The sequence below is a fragment of the Callorhinus ursinus genome, unplaced genomic scaffold (assembly GCF_003265705.2).
Source record: "Callorhinus ursinus isolate GAN/ISIS: 27379988/994484 unplaced genomic scaffold, GSC_fseal_2.0 scaffold17, whole genome shotgun sequence".
Classification (NCBI taxonomy): domain Eukaryota; kingdom Metazoa; phylum Chordata; class Mammalia; order Carnivora; family Otariidae; genus Callorhinus; species Callorhinus ursinus.
The window spans coordinates 40,089,704-40,111,825 of record NW_027397079.1 but is presented as its reverse complement, the minus strand read 5'-3'; the positions used below and the strand labels follow the sequence as shown (position 1 = coordinate 40,111,825).

The following is a 22,122-nucleotide window of genomic DNA, read 5'->3' as shown; positions in this document are numbered from 1 at the left end:
CAAATTAAGTCTAATGCAGCATATGTAGTAAGCAGCTTCCCTTCAGGGCTGATCTAACTGTAAAACTGAGGCTAAAGTTTTTAAAAGGTAGTAAGTAGGAGGGAGGGCAAATAACTAGGAATCAGGGTGTCACTGCTGTTGCAAGACTTCTGAGTATCATTTACATCTGAGGCAGAAAATTACAGCTTAAGAATTATACCCACTGAAGGTGGGGGGGGGCTTCTCCCTTCTTCCCTTTTAGGTTCTTTGGCTGGTTGAATAATTACATTGACATAAAACAGATTAACAGGAGAAAAACAAATTTAATTTCGTACATGTAAGAACCCCCAAAGATATGATGCTCAAAGAAGTGACCAAAGCAGGCAGCTTTTATACCTTTTTGACAAGGAAGCAATAAATTTGAGCAGACAAAGGGTTTTGAGCTTGGGGTGGTAAATTAATGAAGAAGTGACAAGGTTTCTTCATACAATCCTTCCAGCCCTAAATTCCTATCTCTGGTGATAGGGATGCTCTCCTGGTACGGGGAGGGTACCTTTCACATGAGAGATTTATTTTCTGCCTGCAGGGGTATGAAGAAGGGTTAGACTGTCCTTCCTGCAATGGTTGTTTCTCAAGTAACTTTAATTCAAAATAATCAACATGCCAAAAAGGCACACTCTGGAGTGGCATGTCCTGCTACCCATCACCACTACATGAGAGTCTACTCTAAATTAACCTGACCAGTTTTCCGCTGTTATTTTTTAACTTATATATCAGCACATGTACCTCTTGCCGACATTAAACTGACATGTTGACTGGAGGAATCAGTTAAACAGCTTCCCTCGAGGTTATCTGGAGCCAAATCACAGGTTGAAAGAGATACCGGTGTAACTAAAGCCAAAGGATGGGTTACAGAAGTGTCCATTTCAGGGAGGCAGGAAGTGGCCGTGGATGAAGTTTAGTGGCTTGACAACCAGCCTAAACTGTCAGGCACTAAGTGGGATGTATCTCTAGCTTTCCAGCTCCTAGCACAGGCCAAAACACCGTCGCTGCCTGAATGGCCCCTCCCACCTCTCAGCATTGCTGGGTCCACCTCATTCCCCAGGTCTCAGCTTGGAAGTCAGCTCCTAAGACAGGCCTAGCTTGACCAGCCCCTCCCCAACCTGTGTCTACTGCTACGGAAGGCAGAGCCCAGAATGAGAGACAAGGACAACCTGAAGGGAAGACATGGTCATGGAGTGGCAGCCGCAGCCCAGCCATGCCTCCTCAGCTCTGGGCTCAACCTAACCCTGGACCTGCCCTTCTTCTTTCTGCCCTGTAAGATCTTTAATCTCACTTGGCTCCTTGTTCTAATTCATTGTGGCTCTCAGAAGCCTTAAAAATGTGTTCCAAAGTAAAGTTAAAGAAACTGGAAGAATTGGAAAGGGAGCAATAGAAAAAGGCATCATAAAGGAGAAAGGGGTTCTTGGAATGCACTACGATTGAATGGAATCTAAATGCACACAAGACTGACCACCCCCCCCCCCGGGATTTAAACAGTCTTAGGAGAGCTCTAAGCATTTATGAAAATGAACTGAAAGAACAGGAATAGAAAGGAGGTGCCACAAAGTGGTTCCTTCCCCAAAATGAGACTCAGTGCCAATTCACTGCTCACTACTATGAAAGAGCCGAACCAGGCATCTGGGAAGCTATTCTGTAAATTCAATAATTACCATCGTTTTTATAGACCACATTCTGACCCAAAAGTACATACAAAGACTTACGTAACTTCCAAGGTCAGTTAAAGCCATCACATATATAATTTGCCGAAGGCTTTTAATAGTATAAACGCCTACTTTCTGTGTACTTTCTCTAAACTTTTATGGCTCACCAATAAAGAGATGTGTCATCATGATCTATTCTCTAATGAATCCTCCCTGTCCATCCAGGACTCTGAAAAGAGAAAATCAGGAGTAAATGTAAACGTTTTTCTAGCCACTCGAAAACTACAAAATTAAAGAGGCCCGTTATCCTGTAATGAAAATGTTCTACTTAAACGAAATCTCATTTTCAAGTGACCCAACTGCAGAACAATCCACAATAACAGGCTTTATGTCCAAACGGGAGAGGAGGAGAAAGGCATAGCATTCTTGCCCTTGGTTAAGGAGGGTTATATTTAAACAATGAGGGATAAACATGTCTATGAGATGGGGTCTGAGAAAAATATGCTGGGTATTTTTTTTAATTAATGGGAATTTCGCTCCCAAATTTCCACAGAAAACTTTTTCTTTTCTAGTCTGATTATTCATTGCACTATTAACCACTGCCAGGAAGAAGTGGAAGGATTGTGAAAGTCTTATTATATCATATCTAAAGCAATGTGAGGCTCCAGATACCCCCAGTGGGCCTGCCTGAGGTGTGCCAGGTGGCCCTGCGGGAGGGGGAGAGAGGCATTATAGAACATCAAGTTTGGGAGATACTCGAAATAGAAGATGAATATTGAGAACTACAACATCACACCAAGTTTTGGGGGATGGGAAGGTGGTGCCAGGGATTTAACCCAGTTGACAAAAAAGTTTCCCTCTCCTCCCACAGCTACAAAGGAAGAGGGTTGCTCTTCTTACTTCGACCACAAGCAGCACACACCTGTTCTGACTTGAGCCACTCCATATCACTGTAAACAGAAGGCCAAATACAGAAGAGTTTGCTGAATTTACAGTGACATATCCATCTAGAGATGCTCTTTGATGCTCACTTTTAAAAGAACAGTTTTTGAAAACTTATATAATGAAAAGATGGGGGAAGGAGGTTAGAAGGTGAGAGCTAAGAAATTTAGTTGAACCTTAACATCATTTCGGTGTCATGAAATGTCTGAAAAGATTATCCCAATGAAGTTTAGCTTTATATTGTAACATAGAGCATATTCACCTAAATGTACCGAAATTATTTAAAGGGTTTACTGGTTTTCCTGTAAGAATCTTGAGGCTTGTTACGTGTGAAAAGCCTGCACAAGACCAATGCATAAAGTGGGTGTCAGTAGTAATACCATCGCATCTTTATACGGTACCTTATGCCTCTGCAGGTGCTATTATATGCATTACTTTATATCTCCGTCATAGTAACTGTTATTCTCATGTGAGGAAATCAGCCCAGAGAAGTGGCTTAGCTGCATAGAAAAGAAAGTCAGTCATGGAATCAGTCCTATAAACCAGGTACCCAAACCCCAAATCCAATACTTCTATTATTCTCCCCCCTCACTAAGGTCAAGTTTTCTTTAGAAGGAAATTAATTTCCTTAAGAAAGGAAGTATTGCATGGTGGTTAAGAGTACAGCTTCAAAAGATGCTCGGCATCACGCATTATCAGGGAAATGCAAGTCAAAACTACAATGAGCTATCACCTCATACCTGTCAGAATGGCTAAAATCAAAAACACAAGAAACAACAAGCGTTGTCAAGGATGTGGAGAAAAAGGAACCTTCGTGCACTGTTGGTGGGAATGCAAACTGCAGTAGCCACTGTGGAAAAAAGTGTGGAGCTTCCTCAGAAAGTTAAAAATAGAGCTACCCTACAATCTAGTAATTGAACTACTGGGTATTTACCCAAAAAATACAAAGACACTAATTCAAAAGGATACATGTACCCTTATGTTTATTGCAGATTATTTACAACAGCCAAATTATGGAAGCAGCCCAAGTGCCCATCAAGAGATGAATGGATAATGAAGATGTGGGGTATACACACACACACAACACACGCACACGCACACACGCGTGCACGCGCACACACACAATGGACTATTATTTAGCCATAAAAAAATGAAATCTTGCCATTTCCCACAACATGGATGAAGCTAGAGAGTATAACGCTAAGCAAAATAAGTTCATCAGAGAAATACCATATGAAATCACATGATTTCACTCATATGTGGAATTTAAGAAACAAAACAAACAAGCAAAGGAAAAAGAGAGAGACAAACCAAGAAATAGACTCTTCTTTTTTTTTTAATTTTATTATGTTATGTTAGTCACCATACAATACATCATTAGCTTTTGATGTGGTGATCCACGATCCATTGTTTTTGTATCTTAAATATAGAGAATGAACTAATAGTTAACCAGAGGGGAGGTGGGTGGGGGAATGTCATATATCATACACCTGAAATTAATATAACACTGTTAACTATGCTGGAATTAAAATAAAAAACTTAATTTAAAAAAGGGATATGGGCTTTGAAAACAAACTCACCTAAGTATCAGGCCTTGCTCTGGCATATACCAGCTATGTAACTTTGGACAAGTAACCTATCTTCTCTGGGCCTCAGTTTTATCACCTATAAAATGGGGAAATTTTATAATAGACCAATGATAGCTATTATCATTGCATATCAACTTCTGGTTTTCCTCTCCTTCCCTGCCTACAGAAGATGGTACTTCTCAGTCCCCCTGCAGTTGGATGGTATCATGTGACCAGTTCTGACCAATGAAATGTGAACAGACGTATGGCATGTCACTTCCAGATCTGGACAATGAAAAGCCCATGCCTGAGGCTGCAGCCCCACCCTTATCCAGCCTTGGGTTCAGATAAAACAGAGTTGTGCTGATATGGAAGCAGCCTGGGTCACCACTACACTGGACTTTGCTCTGTTGAGTGAAGCCACTGAACCTGTGGGCTTGTGACCACAGCATAATCTAGGCTACCCTGACTAATATATTCTTTGTGCCTCTTGCTGTGATGACCAAATAAAATTATAGAGGGAGTTCTCAATACAATCAGCAATCAATAAAAGTCAGACCCCATTATTATCATTGTGGAGTGGTTAAATATGAGAACTAGGATTGCAATCTCAAAACACCTAATTTTTTAAATTAATTTTATTTTATTATGTTAATCACCATATATTACATCATCAGTTTTTGATGTAGTGTTCCATGATTCATTGTTTGTATCTAAAACCCAAGTGCTCCATGCAATACGTGCCCTCCTTAATACCCATCACCAGGCTAACCCATCCCCCCACCCCCTCCCCTCTAAAACCCTCAGTTTCAAAACACCTAATTTATAGTCCATTTATTCCCTCAACAAATGTTTACTGAGTATCTACAATGTGCAAGGCCCCATGCTGGGAGCTGAATATAAAGTGATGAACAAGATAGACACTGTAGCTCCTACAGCCCCAAGAAATAAATGCATCTTTACAAATCTCCTAGAAACCCCTTTCTGAGGGAGTTCAGATACAATTCGTCAGGAATGTGTATGGATATGTTCCAGTGACTTAGAAAGGAGTGAAGTCCTCCCCTGGGAAGGATCTAAACTATTACAGCACCCAGCTAGGAAGCTCCCAAAGGCCTCAACTCAGCCCACACACGGGACTCCCTGAACCTTCCTGTTTGCTCGTAAGAGCTCCAAGTGTTCAAGGCACCTACTGGAAATGACAGAGACACACAAATGAAAGATATCTAATTTCCATCAAGGATATTCTAGTGAGCACACAGCGTATTAGCATTAAAATCTCACATTGCACCCTACAGCAATTGCCAGGTATCCAGCTCACTTCATGAAATATGTGAGCTAGAGATAGATAGATAGATCTCCTAATGCTATTAATTTTATTGTTTTCTCCTTTAAACTATACTTTTCATGAGCAGGAAATTTCCCCAAGACTCCTTAGAGTTCAATTGCTAGAATATTCTTGACCAGACACAAAATTGCTGCTAAATACATTCTCAGTGTAATGGTTTTGAGTCCCTGATACAGCCATATTTCCATTTACTTGGGTAAAATGATTACATCTGGAAAATGTATAAACTTGGATTCAAAACTCAAAATCAGTACCCACTACATCAGAAAAACAACACTATGAATTCTAGGCTGATTCCTGTAGAATTTAACAGCGAGGCACTATACCATTTCTCAGTAGTCGATCTGTCACACTCAAATCTAATTTAAATTTCCAACAGCTTTGCTTTAGAAGCTTTTCCATGAAATCTGGTCTTTGCCTGACTTGCCTGCTGTAAATTCTATTAACCAGACCCTGCAGGGCCTTACACTACTCTTGAATAATTCTACACTTGGAAAAAAAAACAAAAAGATTATGAAACCACCAGCAAACACCTTCTATATTTCAGAAGGTAAACATATATGCGGAAGACTTAAACTTTGGTTGTTTTCCTTTCAGAATATCCGAAAGGCTAAATTCAAACTCTGAACAATCAGATTTTCCAAGACGCAGGAGAGAAGCCCTAATGAAACCCTATTCGAGTTTGGACCCATTGGTGAGACTCAGGCTGCTTGAACTTGAAACGAGGTCTCCCTTGGTCCTCCCCTGCCCTTCCTTCAGCAACAAAGAAACACGTGGCACAGAGGCAGACTCAGGGTCATTTTTCTAGCTCATCTCTCTTAAGTCCCTCGGTCCATGGGGTTTTCAGGTCTCCCAGGGCATGGAACCTCCCCTCGTTACCAGGAAGCGTGACCTGTAGACCCTGTCTGTCTCATCCAACCATCTCTCTTCCCCATGTCTCCTCCCCAGACCTCAGGACACACAAGCCTCTGCTGGGCTCCTCCTCACCTGCGCTCACCTGAGCTCACCTGAGCCCATCCGACCCACACTCTGTGTCTGGTCCTGGCAGAGCCGGCTCTCTCCAGTGATAACAGAGGGGAGTTAATGGGATAATAAAGCAGAGCCTGACAGGTTAACAAAAGACCTTCCTCTAGTTAAGATGTCTACGAAACAGCAATGCTGGTGGGGTTGGACCATGGGGCTGACTCTGCTGGACCCCCTCCAGCGTTCCTGCGTGGGCTGCTGCTGACCTCACCAACCCTACTTTGGGGACAGGTCATTAAAACAAGATGTTGCCTTGAGACTACATGATTCTTCAAAAAGAAGTACTTTTTTTTAAGTTTCACAACACATACTCAGGCACTTTTTAAAATGTATAGACACATTTCAAAATGTAGGAAGAAACAGAACCTGTAGATGTTCGCTGACAGCCTCACATCAGATGACCTTAAATACACTAAACAAACACAAACCTTCCCACCAATGTGCTGAAGAAGAAGCAAGTAAAGGGAAGGCAGGACTCATAATTAACATGTGAACTCCAAATGCCTTCAGCTTGCTTGCCAGTGTTTTGCTGCGTGCGATGCCCCCAGCCAACCTTATCTGTAAAGAGCCAGACAGTAAACATTTCCAGCTTTGTGGGCCACGTAAGGTTTCCATCGCATATTCTTCTTTGGTTCATTTCACAACCCTTGAAAAGTGTAAAAACCACGCTAGCTTGAGGACATTCGCTGGCAGCCTTTTGCCACTTTTGGCCATTCGCAGATTGTAGGTCACACAGTGCTGCCTTGGAACATCTTTGGGGCTCTAACAGGGACACCTGATGACCATCTCTGACCCAACAAACAATAAGAAGCATTGTTCAAAAGGAAAGTGCCTTTCTAGGTAGGCATAAGAGAGTTCAGTTCTCCATGAATCATTTAATTGGTTTAACACAGTTCCAACCAAAATCCCAGAGCTATTTACATTTCCTTCTAGTTATTATTTTATTGGTTTTTGCTTTAGGGTAGGAGGGGAGAGGTCAAGGGGAATAGAGGTCAAATAAAGAATTTGGCAAAATGATGCTACAATTTCTATAAAAAAATAAGAAGCTTAAAATAAGTTCTAGATAATTGCAAGAAGGAGAAATACAACTTTTCAAATAATAAAACCTATTATAAAGCTATAATAATTAAGAATATAATTCTAGGATAAATCAGAAACAGATCAATAAAACAAAAGAGCCTAGAAACAGACCCTAAGTTACATAAAACATAAACACACGACAAAGTAATGACAAAATTCTGCAGTGATACAATGCCTTATTTAACAAAAATATTGCTGGGTCAACTGATTATCTATAGGGGGAAATCAAGTTAGCTTTTTTATCTCAAAATATTATCCAAAATAAATGCCAAGTAAATCACAGAGTTGAAGTTGTAAAATTCCATTTAGAGGAGCTAGAAAAAAAACAGAGTTAAATATATTTATCTTCTTTCTGTGTTAGGAAAGACTTTCTTCTTTTTCTTATTTTTAATCTAAGGGGAAAAGACTTTTTTAAATGATGGGAGAGGGTGCCTGGGTGGCTCAGTCGGTTAAGCATCTGCCTTCGGCTGAAGTCATGATCCCAGGGTTCTGGGATCGAGTTCCTCATCAGGCTCCCCACTCAGCTGGGAGTCTGCTTCTCCCTCTCCCTCTGCTATGCACTCTCTCTCTCTGTCAAATAAATAAATAAAATCTTAAAAAAATAAAATGATGGAAGAAATCACACTCTCACACAAAAGATATAACTGACAATTAAAAAATCAAAATTAGTAAATTAAATTAGTATATCTTTACATCATAAATGATATATCATAAGTTACACAGTAAATTAAAATGCTAAATAAAGATTAATAAACTAAACACATGTAAACATCAAAAAAATTACAGATATAAAAGCCAAAAACTAATTAGGAAAATGTTTTCAACAAATAAAATGGAAAAAGGGTCAGTAGCCTTAGTATATAAAGATCTCCTATAAGCTATAAGAAATATACCAGACTTCAATAGATAAAAAGTAGAGAGTTTTTTTTAAAGGAATACAAAAGTTAACATATAGATAAAAAATGTTTAACTTCACTGGTAATCAAAGAAATGCAAATTGAAACAGCATCTTTAGTTTTTGCTTATCAAATTAGCCGTGCCAACACACAGTGCTTCTTGGGGCTAATGAGTCCTAGGCTCCCACCCACTGCTGGCTGGAGTGGAAATGCACTCTGGTAAATAATTTGGCAAGCATTATTTATCAAGTAACTTTAAAGTGGTCATATTTTTTGACCTATTAATTTCACTTCAAGAATCAATCTAAATGAAACAATCATAAATCTGGACAAAGATGGATGCACTAAAGCATACCAGGGAACATTATTCAAAAAATGGGAAAGGATTTAAATGCCTAACACTGGGGAATGGTTAGGAACTTATGGCATATACGTATTATATAATATTAAAATATTATATAGCCACTAAAATTATGCTCATGGAGAGTTTTAGTGATGGGAAATTTATCATCTATATTAATTGGGAAAGAAATATGCCCAAATGTTCAATAGTAGTTATCATTAGAAAGTAGGATTACAGTGGGATTTTCCACAATTTATATTAATTTCCTAATCAGAAAAAAAACACACTTTAAAGATTGACCTTGACCTCAAAAAAGAGACAAAAGAAAAGAAAGACAATAAGAAAGTAAATGTTGATACTCATCAAGCCAAAACTTACCCTAAACCAGAATTACTGAACTGACAATGACCTTATGTATCTAATCTAAGACTTTGTATTGCAGATTTAAAAAATCATTAAAAGTACTGGGCGCCTGGGTGACTCAGTTGGTTAAGCAACTGCCTTCGGCTCAGGTCATGATCCTGGAGTCCCTGGATCGAGTCCCGCGTCGGGCTCCCTGCTCGGCAGGGAGTCTGCTTTGCCCTCTGACCCTCCCCCCTCTCATGTGCTCTCTCTCATTTTCTCTCGCTCAAATAAATAAATAAAATCTTAAAAAAAAAAAAGTACTTCATGAAACCGAGACATATCCTACATATATCGAGTCTTATCCCCACCTGCAGTCAGCCCAGTATCAATCATGCCTCTCTGTGAACATCAGCAGAACACTCTGCGCGGGTAAGACACAGGTCTAAGAGTAAGAGAACCAGCATCAATAAAAGCTAAAGGTCCATGTAAACAGCAAAGTTTGATTCATTAAATTGAAAAGATCAATAACCTTGATTTTTACGTTATTAGATTGTCAGAGAAACACACACTAATTAATTTAGGCCTGCTCTCAGTGTGGCAGGAAGCTGAGAAACAGGATTCACCAGTTACTGGATTCTAATACAATGAACAAAGGAAACAATGTACTGGGATTATTAATGAATTAAATAGGGAGAAATGAATAACTCCCAGGAGCATGATGCAATAGTATTAAGATGCAACAGTAGGGAATACCTAAAACACCCTCTAATTAGGACAAGAAGGATCTAATCCAAATGCAGATAACAAAAGTGGTAGAAAGTACTCAAGTAACAAGTTCCTTATGGCAGAGAAGGATATGCTGTGGTGGAAACAAAGTAGACTGTGGAGTCACACAGACGGGCTGGAATCCTAGTGCGTCCATTTGCAGAACGCACTCTCCAGCAAGATTTTTTTTTTTTTAAGATTTTATTTATTTATTTGACAGAGAGAGATAGTGAGAGCAAGAACACAAGCAGGGGGAGTAGGAGAGGGAGACCAGGCTTCCCGCCTAGCGGGGAGCCCAATGCGGGGCTCGATCCCAGGACCCGGGGATCCTGACCTGAGCCGAAGGCAGAAGCTTAACAACTGAGCCACCCAGGCGCGCCTCCAGCAAGATTCTTAACCTCTCAGGGCACCAGCTTCCTCATCTGTCAAACCCAGATAGTAATTAACCTTGCAGGGTGGGTGTAAGGTTTGACATAGCAGATAGGGGACAGCTGGTTCAAAGCCCAGCATGCCTAACAATGAATGGAACCCATTATTCTCTCGATGAAAGACTGGGGACCACAGAGGCAGGCACGTGTCCCTGAGGCTGTGGGATCTGCTTTCCCTCTCCTGGGCGACTTTGCAGGTAGGGTGGGGGAAAGCCTTGCTCATGCTAGCAGGGAGCCAGAGACAGGTAGGAAAAGAATGATCTGCCAGTAACCCCCAGTGATTATACAGAGCCCAGTCCCTGCAAGCTCCCCCAGGCAGTACTGGCCTGGGGTCTGCTCCACCACACCCCAACCCAGACTCCAAAGAGCCTGGAATAGAACTGGGGACAAAGGGGTGGAAATACAGCAAAAAAGAACCCCCGGAGAAAGAAAAAAATAACTACAGAAGGGGACAAAATGCATGGTATAGAAAATATAATAAGCCTTATAATTGAAAGAAAAATAACAAGAAATAAATTAAGAACGAGAAATCAACAAATCTAGAATAAGCCTATTGAGTAACACTTTAAAAGAGATGTCAAGCAGAAAGGGTGAAGAAAATTGGCAGGGATGGGAAGAATTATTGAAGACAAAAATCAATATAACTCAGAAGACAAGAGAAAAGTACTAGAAACACAAGGTAAGTATGTGTAAAAGAAGAATGCTGCCTGGTGTGCATCAGGATCCTAAGAGAATTAGACAATGACCTTGCTGATTGAAAGAGAGTGAAACAGTGTGTGTGCCTGCAAAGCTCCAGTCATCACCAGAAGCTGATGACAGATCCTGGCGGGTATTGCTGATCACTGAAAACTTAAAGGGCAAGTCTGACAACTTGTCAATATATTAAGCCTCAGTTTTCAGAGAAGTAATAAAGATAATTTGAGGAGATAATTCAAAATCATTAGCAACATCAAAATTGATCGTAATTACATTATGGGTAGTTGAACGAGCAGTAATAATGAGCCTTTATTTAGGAAAAAACAACTGTGTCCAGACAAACGTGACGGCTCCTTGCACTGGAATAGGCACTTCTAGTTTTAGCTGGCAGGACAGCACTGTGGATAGGGAAGCCCCATCTTCAGTGTGAGAAAGACCCGGGGGTCCATCTCAATGCTGTCCCCTTACCAAAGTTGGCACATGTTAATTAATTCCACTAAGCCTTAACTTGTCATCTACCTCACTGATGTTCGTGACAATTAACAATTGACAAAAAGACCTAGCACAAAGTAAGAGCCACATAATTGGTACCTATTTTGAAGCTTAACAGCATCTATTGTGTGGAGCTAGATTTTAAAGGGGGGAAGAGGGAGTTGTAGTTCCTCAATGTCAAGATCTTGTCAAATGGCTAAGAAAGAAAGACAGCCATGTTGATAAACTCCTCGGAGAATACATGGATTATCTCCTTTGTCCTAGCAACAAGGTTAGCCCTAGATGGCTGAACGATTCAGCTTACCACAGAGCATCTGTGAACCCTACCTGGCTATTGGTCCCCTAAACAAGAGCAAATCTTCTGTGGCCCCATGCCATCCCTCACAGTGAACCTCACGAAGCGACAGCGGCCCAACTCAGGCATCAGAGGCTGCCTTCAAAAGCATTTCCTAGAGTCTGACAGCTGCAAGAGTATTCCAACCAGGTTGGGAGAGGTCAGCGGATAACCTGCTGCATGTCACTGTGACCAGGTGCCACATTCAATACACCTGATATCCACCCAACAAGTATTTCCTGATCGGTGTCAGTGACTAAAAATGGCCATGTACCTATATGCTTCTTGGAATGTAAAGTTATCTTCGTTTCTCCTTCAGTTCCTCAACTCATCTGAATATGCAAAAAGAACCAAGCGATCATCTGCTAAATGGATTAAAAATGTATATTTCAGTGCTAATCTTAATTCTCACCGCAGACCAGAGCTGTGTTTCAGAAGAGCTGCATATTATAAATTCTGTAAAATTCAATGTTTGAACAATTTACAAAATGTAGATGAGAAGGGGCCTGCAAATGTTTTGGGTCAAAAATTGCTAAGCGAAGGTCACATGTTCCAGGATACTAGATTCTGGTCTTATTTACTTTGGAGGTTATGTTAATTTTTTAAAATATGTAGGAGAAACTGTTTTGCCCACATCCTAAGTAAAGGCTGAATGGTCAGCTCCGTTGGCGGCAAGAATTTGTACAATGAGATATCTGAGTAGGAGGAAGAAGTGCTCTGTGTTACGCGGATCTCAGAACAGTGCAGCTAAGCCAAGACGCTGCAAGGAGCTGCTAGAGACCAGGCACTGTTATTCGGGGGAGTTTTCTGAACTCTGTTTTGTTTCAGTATCTCAAGAATACTTTAGAAGTTAGTGTGTATAATGACTGTTGCATATCATACAGTTCCTCTTAAAAACAGCTCCCTATCCCATTTTGTTGCTCCTTCAAACCTTTAAGAGTTAAGTATTATCTTCCTACTCCTACCCACCAAACTCTTCCAAAGAATCTAGCAATCTTAATAAAATTTCCAAATATGTATGGACATTTTTATTATATATTCATGAACAAAATTATATTTTTAAAAACTACAGTTATAATCTGACTGTCAAAACAAGTGTGAGAATGGTTTTGCTGGCAGACGTATATCATTCTGGGGAGGGCAATGAGTCTACATCTAGCAAAACAAACTCCTATACTTTGACCATTTCTAGAAATTTGCCCTACAGACACACTATAACATGTACACATGCCATTTCGCAAAAGCGCAAAAGCTTTTTATAATATCATAAGAATGGAAACAATTCAGGGGCACTTGGGTGGCCCAGTCTGTTAAGCATCCGATTCTTGATTTTGGCTCAGGTCATGACCTCAGGGTTATGAGATCAAGCCCCACATGGGGCTCTGTGCTAGGTGTGGAGTCTGCTTACGATTCTCTCTTCACCTCTCCTTCTGCCCCTCCCCTAAAAAAAAAAAAAGAATGGAAACAACTTAAATGTCCACCAATAGGGGGCTGAAAAAATAATTTATTTTTTATAAATAAGTATAAATAAATATTTATATATAAATATAAATACATAAATAAATAAATATAAAACAATACTGTAGAGCCACTTGGGGTGCTCAGGTGGCTCAGTAAGTTAAGCATCTGACTCGATTTCAGCTCGGGTCATGATCTCAGGATGGTGACATCAAGCCCCACATTGGGCTCTGTGCTGGGTGTGGAGCCTGCTTCAGATTCTCTCTCTGCCCCTCCCCAACCCACTCACACCCACACACCCACACACTCTCTCTCTCTAAAAAAAAAAAAAAAAATACTGTAGAGCCACTAAAAAGAATGAAGCAGTTCTACACATAATAAAATATACCAATCTCCACACTGTTAGTGAAAATCTCAAATCGTTAGGTTAAAAAAAAGAAAAAGCACAGGGCGCCTGGGTGACTCAGCCCGTTAAGCATCCAGCTCTTGATCTCAGCTCAGGTCTTGATCTCAGGGTCATCAAAAAAACAGCAAAAAGAAAAAGAAAAGAAAATAGTCACAAATAAAAGACAAAGCAAGGTGTAGAAGTGTTTAGGGTATGTTACTACTATGTATAGAAATGATAAAAACATAAAGAAATTCTCACATATAATATTAATAGTTAATATTTTAAGTGTATTCTGCATGCCAAGAACTGTTATATGAATTATCCCCATTAATTCTTCTCAGCAATTCTGAGAGATATAATTAATATACCCATTTCACAGATGAAAAACTGAGGCATAGTGAGATTCAGAAACTTGTCCAAGATCACAAAGCTAGAAGCCAAGGTTCAAACTCTGGCTGGCCTCAGAGCTCACCCTCAGCCACAGCTACATTCAACTTCCTACTCCATATACATCTTTGAAAGTTTCCATAAGAACCTGGGAAAAAGAGCTGCTCCCAAGGAGGGAACTACCCAGCTAGGGGGTGGGAATGGGAAAGAGATTCACTTTTTACTGAATCTTTTGAATTCTATACATATGACCTGTCCAAAAATAAACAAATGAAGTATTAATTTTTGACTCTGACAGCTTGGATTAATTGGCAAGAAGGACAATATGAATTAGTGTTTTGAATGAATTAAACATTTTTAAAGAAATGCAGTTTTATTATTTACTTGTTCCTATATTTAATTAGTCCCTTACTGTTCCAAGGACTTGAAAAAATGGGAAATACAACTTCATCCAGTACAGAATTCAATTGTGTACAAGCAATTTCCAAGGAAACTGAAGGGGGATGATAAAATATACATACCAAAAAAATAGCGTTAAGCCCAATGTTACAGGTGAGGGAGGGTTAAGGTTGTTCACTTACTACAGTTTATTAGCCCAGATTCCTGTCAAAGACAGAAGTTTTAGATTTTGTTACTTCTATGAAAAGAGAGAAAATAAATACATTCCAGGTAGCAGAAAGAACAAAAGCACACCTAATCTGTCTCTTAATCATGATCTACCTCCAACAATAACAGAGAAAAACAGTAAAATTTTTCTGATAGGGAAAACTTCCATCATAAAATGTAAAACACACCATCATAACATATGAAAGTTATAAAAGGTCTGTGAGGTAGGGCCCTATGTTTTGTGTGTTTGTCTAAAACCCAAGTTCAACAGCCCAAAGCAGTGCTTCTCAAATTTCAATGTGTATATGCATCTCAAGGATCTTGTTAAAGTGCAGATTCTGATTCAATAAGTCTGGATGGGACCAGACTGTACATTTCTTTTTTTTTTTAAGATTTTATTTATTTATTTGAGAGAGAGAGAGAAAGAGAGAGCTAGAGCAGGGGGAGGGGCAGAGGGAGAGGGAGAAGCAGACTCCCTACTGAGTGGGGAGCCCAACATGGGGCTCCAATCCCAGGACCCTAAGGTTGTGACCCGAGCCAAAGGCAGCCACTTAACCCACTGAGCCAGCCAGGCACCCAAGACTATCCCTTTTTTTTTTTTTTTTAATTTATTTGACAGAGAGATAGCACAAGTAGGCAGAGCGGCAGGCAGAGGGAGAGGGAGAAGCAGGCTCTCAGCTGAGCAGCGAGCCCGATGCAGGGCTCGATCCCAGGACCCCGGGACCACGACCTGAGCCGAAGCCAGCCGCTCAACCGACTGAGCCACCCAGGTGCCCCAAGACTATGCATTTCTAACGAGTTCCCAAGTGATGCCTAAGCAGCTGGTGGGCAGACCACATTTTTAGCAGCAAGGTGCTAAGCAGTATGTGTAAGTAAATACAACTATAATCTGATAAATTGTAGAAGTAAATTGCAACTATTAAAATCTTAGCCCCTACAGAAGCATTTGAAAATTCAGCAAAGAAATACATTTGAATAGATTTTGTATATTCTCTTGAAAATTGAACAGTGTGACATAAAGGGGGAAAATGTATCTGTAAATGCGTTACTTTCAAATTTGGTCAATAACTCAAAGTAGATTTCAAAAGATTCAGGAAGGGGTTTGGTTTCAAGAGCAGTTGAGAAGGGCTAGTAATTAGCACACCATTTTATGCATAAATGAGCAATTCTGAAGCACCTAAATTTTTTTCAACTTAATCAAAATTCATCTGATCAGCACCAATAACATGCTCAGCAACTGTGGAACTCAAGGTGCTAATAACAGGGTTAATATGGTCCCTTTCCTCCAGGAGGTTAGATGCAGAGACAGTACCCCTGGAACCAGAGTTGGGGGGTCCCCTCTCAAGGACACAGATTATAATCAAAGATGTGAAAGTACAGGAGGGAAAAATGAAACAAAACCATGGGATAAGGAATACATGGGGGCTTCGGTAATGATCTCAGAGAAGATGATCTTAGATTCTCAGAAAAGGTGAAGAAAAGCAATTCCAGTAAAGCATAATAAACCAGTGCATCCTAGGTCATGGAAAAAGCAGGGCTGTCTCTAGCACATACCTCCTTAGGAAGCACTGAGACACAGTTGAATTTCTAGGGTGGAACCAGGATAGGGTTAAATTTGATCTAATTTACAATTGCAAGTGTTGAAAGTTCCTGAGAAAAAGAGGTTACCAAATAATTCTAAGAGTGTGCACACTTAACAAACATTAAGAGAATGCCAAGTGACACAAAGAAAGAATGGTCTCAGACATGGATGGGAGAGGGAGGGATCCTCTAAAGTCAATATTCTCCCTGGGCTTCGGTTTTATCAACTGAATAGAGGTCAGCAAACTTTTCTGAAAAGGGCCAGACAATGATATTTTAGGCTCAGCTGCTATTGTGCAAAACCAGAGGCAGTATGCAAATGAACGAAGGGGAGCATGGCCATTGTTCAGGAAAACTTTATTTGACAGAACAGGCAGCAGGCAGGCTAGTTTGCCAAGGCCTTTCAACTGTAAAATGGGAGTGGCAATAACTTTCCTAATGTTAAATATTTTGGGATCAGGATCAAGAAGGGGGAGTTGATATAACTTATAAGGGATGCTGCCTATTCATTGTTCATCGATTGTATTCATTGACTATATGCATCTGTGCGCATCTAGAAACATTTGCATCCTGCTCACACCCCCATCCCTCCTAATTCACCAGTTGAAGTATCTCCTCCATCCACCTGCTCTGGGACCTCACTCCTTAAATATTCTCCTCTCCAGGATCTTCAATCTTCCTCTTTCCATTAGCATACAAACAGCACAAATCTATCCTGCCCCACCCCCAAAAATAATAACCACCACTTCCTTGACTATACCCCTGTGTTTCTACCACTCCAATCACAGTTTCAGGGAAGAGTGATCTGTTCCAACTTTCCCCACTTCTCATCTCTTCCACTTAAAATCCCTCTGCTAATTGGATTTTGGCCCCACTACTCTTCTGTAATGGTCTTTGCCAAAATTAATAGGCACTTCTCAGTTGTTCACTTACTTGACCCCTCTCTAATAATGGAAACTGCTGACAGTCATCCCTTCCTTCAGACTCTCTCCCCACTTGGCCTAGCAGATGACACCAGCCTCAATTGCCTGTGGCCTCCCTGCCTTCCAGACTTCTTCACAGGCTACTCTTCTTCCCTCAAACGTTTCCATTCATCAAGTTTCTGCTTTGGACCTCCTCCTGGTATATGTAATAATTTATAAAATATAGGCTTGAAAGTCAAAAACTTCTCATTTTAATGAAAGCCATGGAATTGAATTATGAAGTGATGAAAACGGAATCCATCCCCTTCTCTTCAGACCTACTCTATCTTCCCAGACTTGCTGTCCCTCTCCATGGAATGAGCATCCACCTCCTCACCCAAACCAGATACTTCTGTTCTCTGCTTCTCTTCTCCTTCAACCCACATGCCAGTTGACAGTCATCTCCTATCAGTTCTAATTTTCTCAGAGTGCTCACAACTTGCCTAATGAATCAATGGATACTTCTCAATTCTTCTATCACCTGCCCTCTCAGCAGTGTTGAGTATACCCTCAGATGGCAACTCTCTCTTCTCTGATCTTAAGAGGTCCTGCACTCCTGCCTCTTTGGGCACTTGCTCCCACTATCCCCTGGCAACTCCTTCTTTATGGTCTATTGTGTGCCTCAAGGTCCTGCCCTTGGTTCTGGTCCAACCCCATGGCTTTAAATCCCATCTATCTATATGCCCTCAGGACCAAATTAGAATCTTCAACCCTACATTTATCTGGAGCATCAGCACAACTATGCATTCACATCTCTTATTTGTTTATCAAGAAGTGCACAAGAATAGCTCTAGTTTTTGATTCCCTGGCCTGCCTCCACATTCCCTTCCTCTTAACAGTACTCCTCTTTCTAGTGAAGAAGCCATGCCAGGTGGCTGAAAGCCCAGCATCCCACCAGTCAAGGTCCAAGCCCGGCCAATCAGAGCCCTGCACCTCTCCCAGAGTGCCCACTGCACGGAAAGTGCCTTGTTCTATAATCACTACAAACACAACTACGGACTACTTTAGGGTGCTTCAGGACCTCCATGCTAGGGCATCAACATTAGTCACTAAGTCAGTAATAGTCATTGAACATAATATTTTCCAGATGTTTCTCCAAATACAAAATAAACAAAGGAACTAGAAGGCTTAATCACTTTCCTATAAGGTCATATCCTGTTAATATCATAATAAGCTTTAAATTTTAAATGGGAGAGAAAGGAGTTTAAACACATTTAATGCTTACCATTGAAAATCTGACCAAATCATACTAGGAAGCTAAATCTGTAAATCTGTGGTGTACTGGAAAGAAAGGTGAACCTATATCCAAATCACAGCCATCCCACCCTTTAATGGTTGAGTGACCAGGACAAGTTATTTTGTGCCAGTTCCCTCAATTTTGTGGGACCTTTAAAGAAGTAGATCAGATAATTTATGTCCCCAGTACAAACTAAATTTTCCAGAAGTATCAGCTAAAGAAAACTCGAGATTTTAAAGAAAACCTTTTCCTGTTCCACTAAAAAATAATTTTTAAAAAGTTCTAAAAATCACCTGATAATGGAAAAGAACGGGGAAGGAAGAAAATCCGTGACATGCATTCACTTACTTAACAAAATGAGTAAAATATATTGAGTAATAAATAAATGTTAGGGCAACAATTTCTGTAGAATAATATGGCCTAATCTCCCTTTGAAAAAACAAAGATAGGTAGAAATCACTTTCCTGGAATGATACAGAGGTTTTCTTCCTTAACAGACATCTCTGACTCTATTATGAACAGACATAAGTTTTGCCAAACCACTCTAAACTTGGACACTGAAGCCACGCAAAAAAATCTAAGCTCTTTATAACACAGCACGCCATCACCCCGAGAAGACTTCTACTCACTTTGACAGCCTTTCTGAACTATACACGTGGGATTTAGAGAATCTTTATGAACCATCCAAATTGCTAACCTTTTGCAATCCTTTATTTAGTAGGTTCACATCCTGTTATTCAATTAAATTCTTCCCTTTAATTAATTATTGATCAAAAATATTCCACCTACCTGCTCAAGACCTTCCACTGAGTGCTATGGAACCCAGAAATTTGAATAAAACATGCAACTCTCATTCTGGTAATAGGGATAAGATTTAAAGAGAATAACAAAAAGTAGCAAATTTGTGATAAATGCACCACTGCTTCTATGGTCATTCAGAAGAGGGGCTGCCATTTGGCATTAGAATGGGGAAATGAGGGATGTGTTCTCAGAGGAGGGATTTTTGAGTGAGGCCTTGAGGCTTGGGCAGGATTTGATTGGACAGAATGTGACAGAGGGTACATTTCACGAAGTGAAAGCAACTGGTGCTTCACACAATCCCCAGGATACCACTCACTTCACAGTCATCTTTTTAGTTATTATGGATTTTAGTTATTATGAAAATGTTCTGACAGCAATAAAGTATCTTGAAAAGACTGCTTTTCTCTAATATCCACATTTAACAAGCAGTGTGGCCACCTCCCAGGGACTTGAAGAAAATATGACTGTCTCAAAAGATATGTCCCTTGTGGATATGGAAAGAGGAAAAAAATCTCCCCTAAAATTTTGTCATCAAAATCTAGCCCTCACACAGGATCTCCAGTCCAAATTCACGGTACCTGGGTGGCCTGGAAAACCTTAAGCCAAGAATTTGTTGTAAGGTGGTCCCAGGTTGGTAGTATCCCCAAGAAATCTGGCAGCACCAAACATAAATTCTCTAGAGGAACTCACCTTCCATCTAGACCTCCCAAAAGCCCCATGGATAAATATTCAAAAAACTGAATTCACACTTAAAAGTCACAAATATGTAGGAGCAAAAACCAGCAGAAACCACAAAAAGTGGATCAACAAAGATTTCAGGTATTAAATTGTCAAACACAAAATATTAAACAATCATGTTTAAAGAAAGGAAAGTAGCAACTGATAAAAGTAATATGAAACAATAAACTTTTAAAATAAGCAGATTTTTAAACTGACTAAACAGAACTTCTATAAATAAAAGCATTGAAGATACATGACATTTAAAACACAAAGGATATGTTTGTTGAGCAGACTACAAACTGATAAAGGTTTGTGAACTTGAAGATAAAGCTGAAGAAATTATTGAGAATAAAGAATAGAAAGACAGAGGGGGCGGAGCAAGATGGCGGAGGAGTAGGAGACCTGGATTTCGTCTGGTCTCAGGAATTCAGCTGGATAGGGATCAAACCATTCTGAACACCTACGAACTCAACAGGAGATCGAAGAAGAGAGTAGCAACAACTCTCTGAAGAGAGAAGTGACCACTTACTAGAAGGTAGGACGTGCGGAGGAGTGAATCCAAGGAGATATTCAGGAGGGTAGATGGCGGGGGAGGGGGGCCTCCGTCCGCCGCTTCTGGCAAGTGATAGAGCCGCGGAGCACAAAATCGGAACTTTTAGAAGTTGGCTCCGCTGAGGGACGTCGCTCCAGTGGCTAAGCGGGGAGTGGAACCCTCACGGGACAATGCGGTCTCAGGACCCACGGGGTCACAGAAAGACCGGGGGTGCCTGAGTACGGCAGAGCTCCCAGGTATCGGAGCAGGGAAGCCAGCTGCAGAGACGGAACTGAGGCCCAGGCTCGCAGCTCGGGGTGGCCATAAACTGTGATCCGCAGCCCAGTTTGGCCACTGCACCTCCAGCAGGGACCCCACAAGCAGCAGAGCTGGGGAGACTCCCCTTCCTCCCCGGGGAGGAGCGGCATGGGAGTGCACTGCAGGGATCTGCTGGGTTTGGAGACTCCACATGGGGTCGGATGCCAGAGATAGAAACGCTTGGTCACAGGCCGGGTGAGCACGGAGTGCGGCCAGAGACCAGGGAGATGGGAGTGATTGACTGCTTTTCTCTGGGGGCGCACTGAGGAGCGGGGCCCCAAGTTCTCAGCTCCTCCGGACAGAGAGTGGGAGGCCACCATTTTCACCCTGGTCCTCCAAAGCTGTACCAAGAGCTTGCAGGGAACAAAAGCTCCTGAGAGCAAACCCGAGCAGCTTGCTTAGCCCGGACCGACAAGGGCGGGGCAATTCTGCCTCCAGCAAAGACGTTTGGGAACCACGGCAACAGGCCCCTCCCCCAGAAGATCAGCACGAACAGCCAAGCAAGCCAAGACCAAGTTTACCGATCAAGGAGAACGGGAGAAATCCAGCACTACAGGAATACTGCACATAGAATTCATGGCTTTTTTACCATGATTCATTAGTTTTTCAAAGTTAATTTTTTTAACTTTTTTGTTTGTTTTTTTTTTGGATTTTTCTTTTTCCCTTTTTCAACCAACATCTTATCAATCCCTTTTTTAAAAAAACATTTTTTATTTTTCATTTTTAGAGTCATATTTTATCCCTTCATAGTAGTTACCCTTATTTTTGGCATATATATATATAAGTTCTTCTCTCTTTAAAATTTTGATATACAGTTTCTTCTAACAGATCAAAATATACCCTAAATCACTAGTGTATGGCTTTGTTCTAGTCTCCTGCCTGATCACAGTCTCTCCCATTTTTTTCTTTTCTTTTTTCTTTTTTTTAAATCTTCTTCTTTCTTCTTTCAAACAACTTCTTATGAATTCCATTTATAAAACCTTTTATAAGTTTCATCTTTACAGTCATCTTCCAACCCTTCATTGTATCAACCCTTATTTTGTACATAAATAAGTCTTTCTTCCTTTAAAATTTTAGGAGGCACTTTCTTCTAACAGACCAAAATACACCCAAAATCTAGTGTGTGGCACTGATCTATGCACTAACCTGATTATATTTGATCATATTCTGTTTTTCTGTTTTGTTCTGTTTTT

At 40.7% G+C, this 22,122-nt stretch overlaps 1 protein-coding gene across 8 annotated transcripts in view; it reads right to left on the bottom strand.

Moving 5' to 3' along the window:
• The window catches only part of CSGALNACT1 (chondroitin sulfate N-acetylgalactosaminyltransferase 1), a 333,772-nt gene that overhangs the window by 219,067 nt on the left and 92,583 nt on the right, over positions 1 to 22,122 (bottom strand). The window lies entirely within an intron of this gene.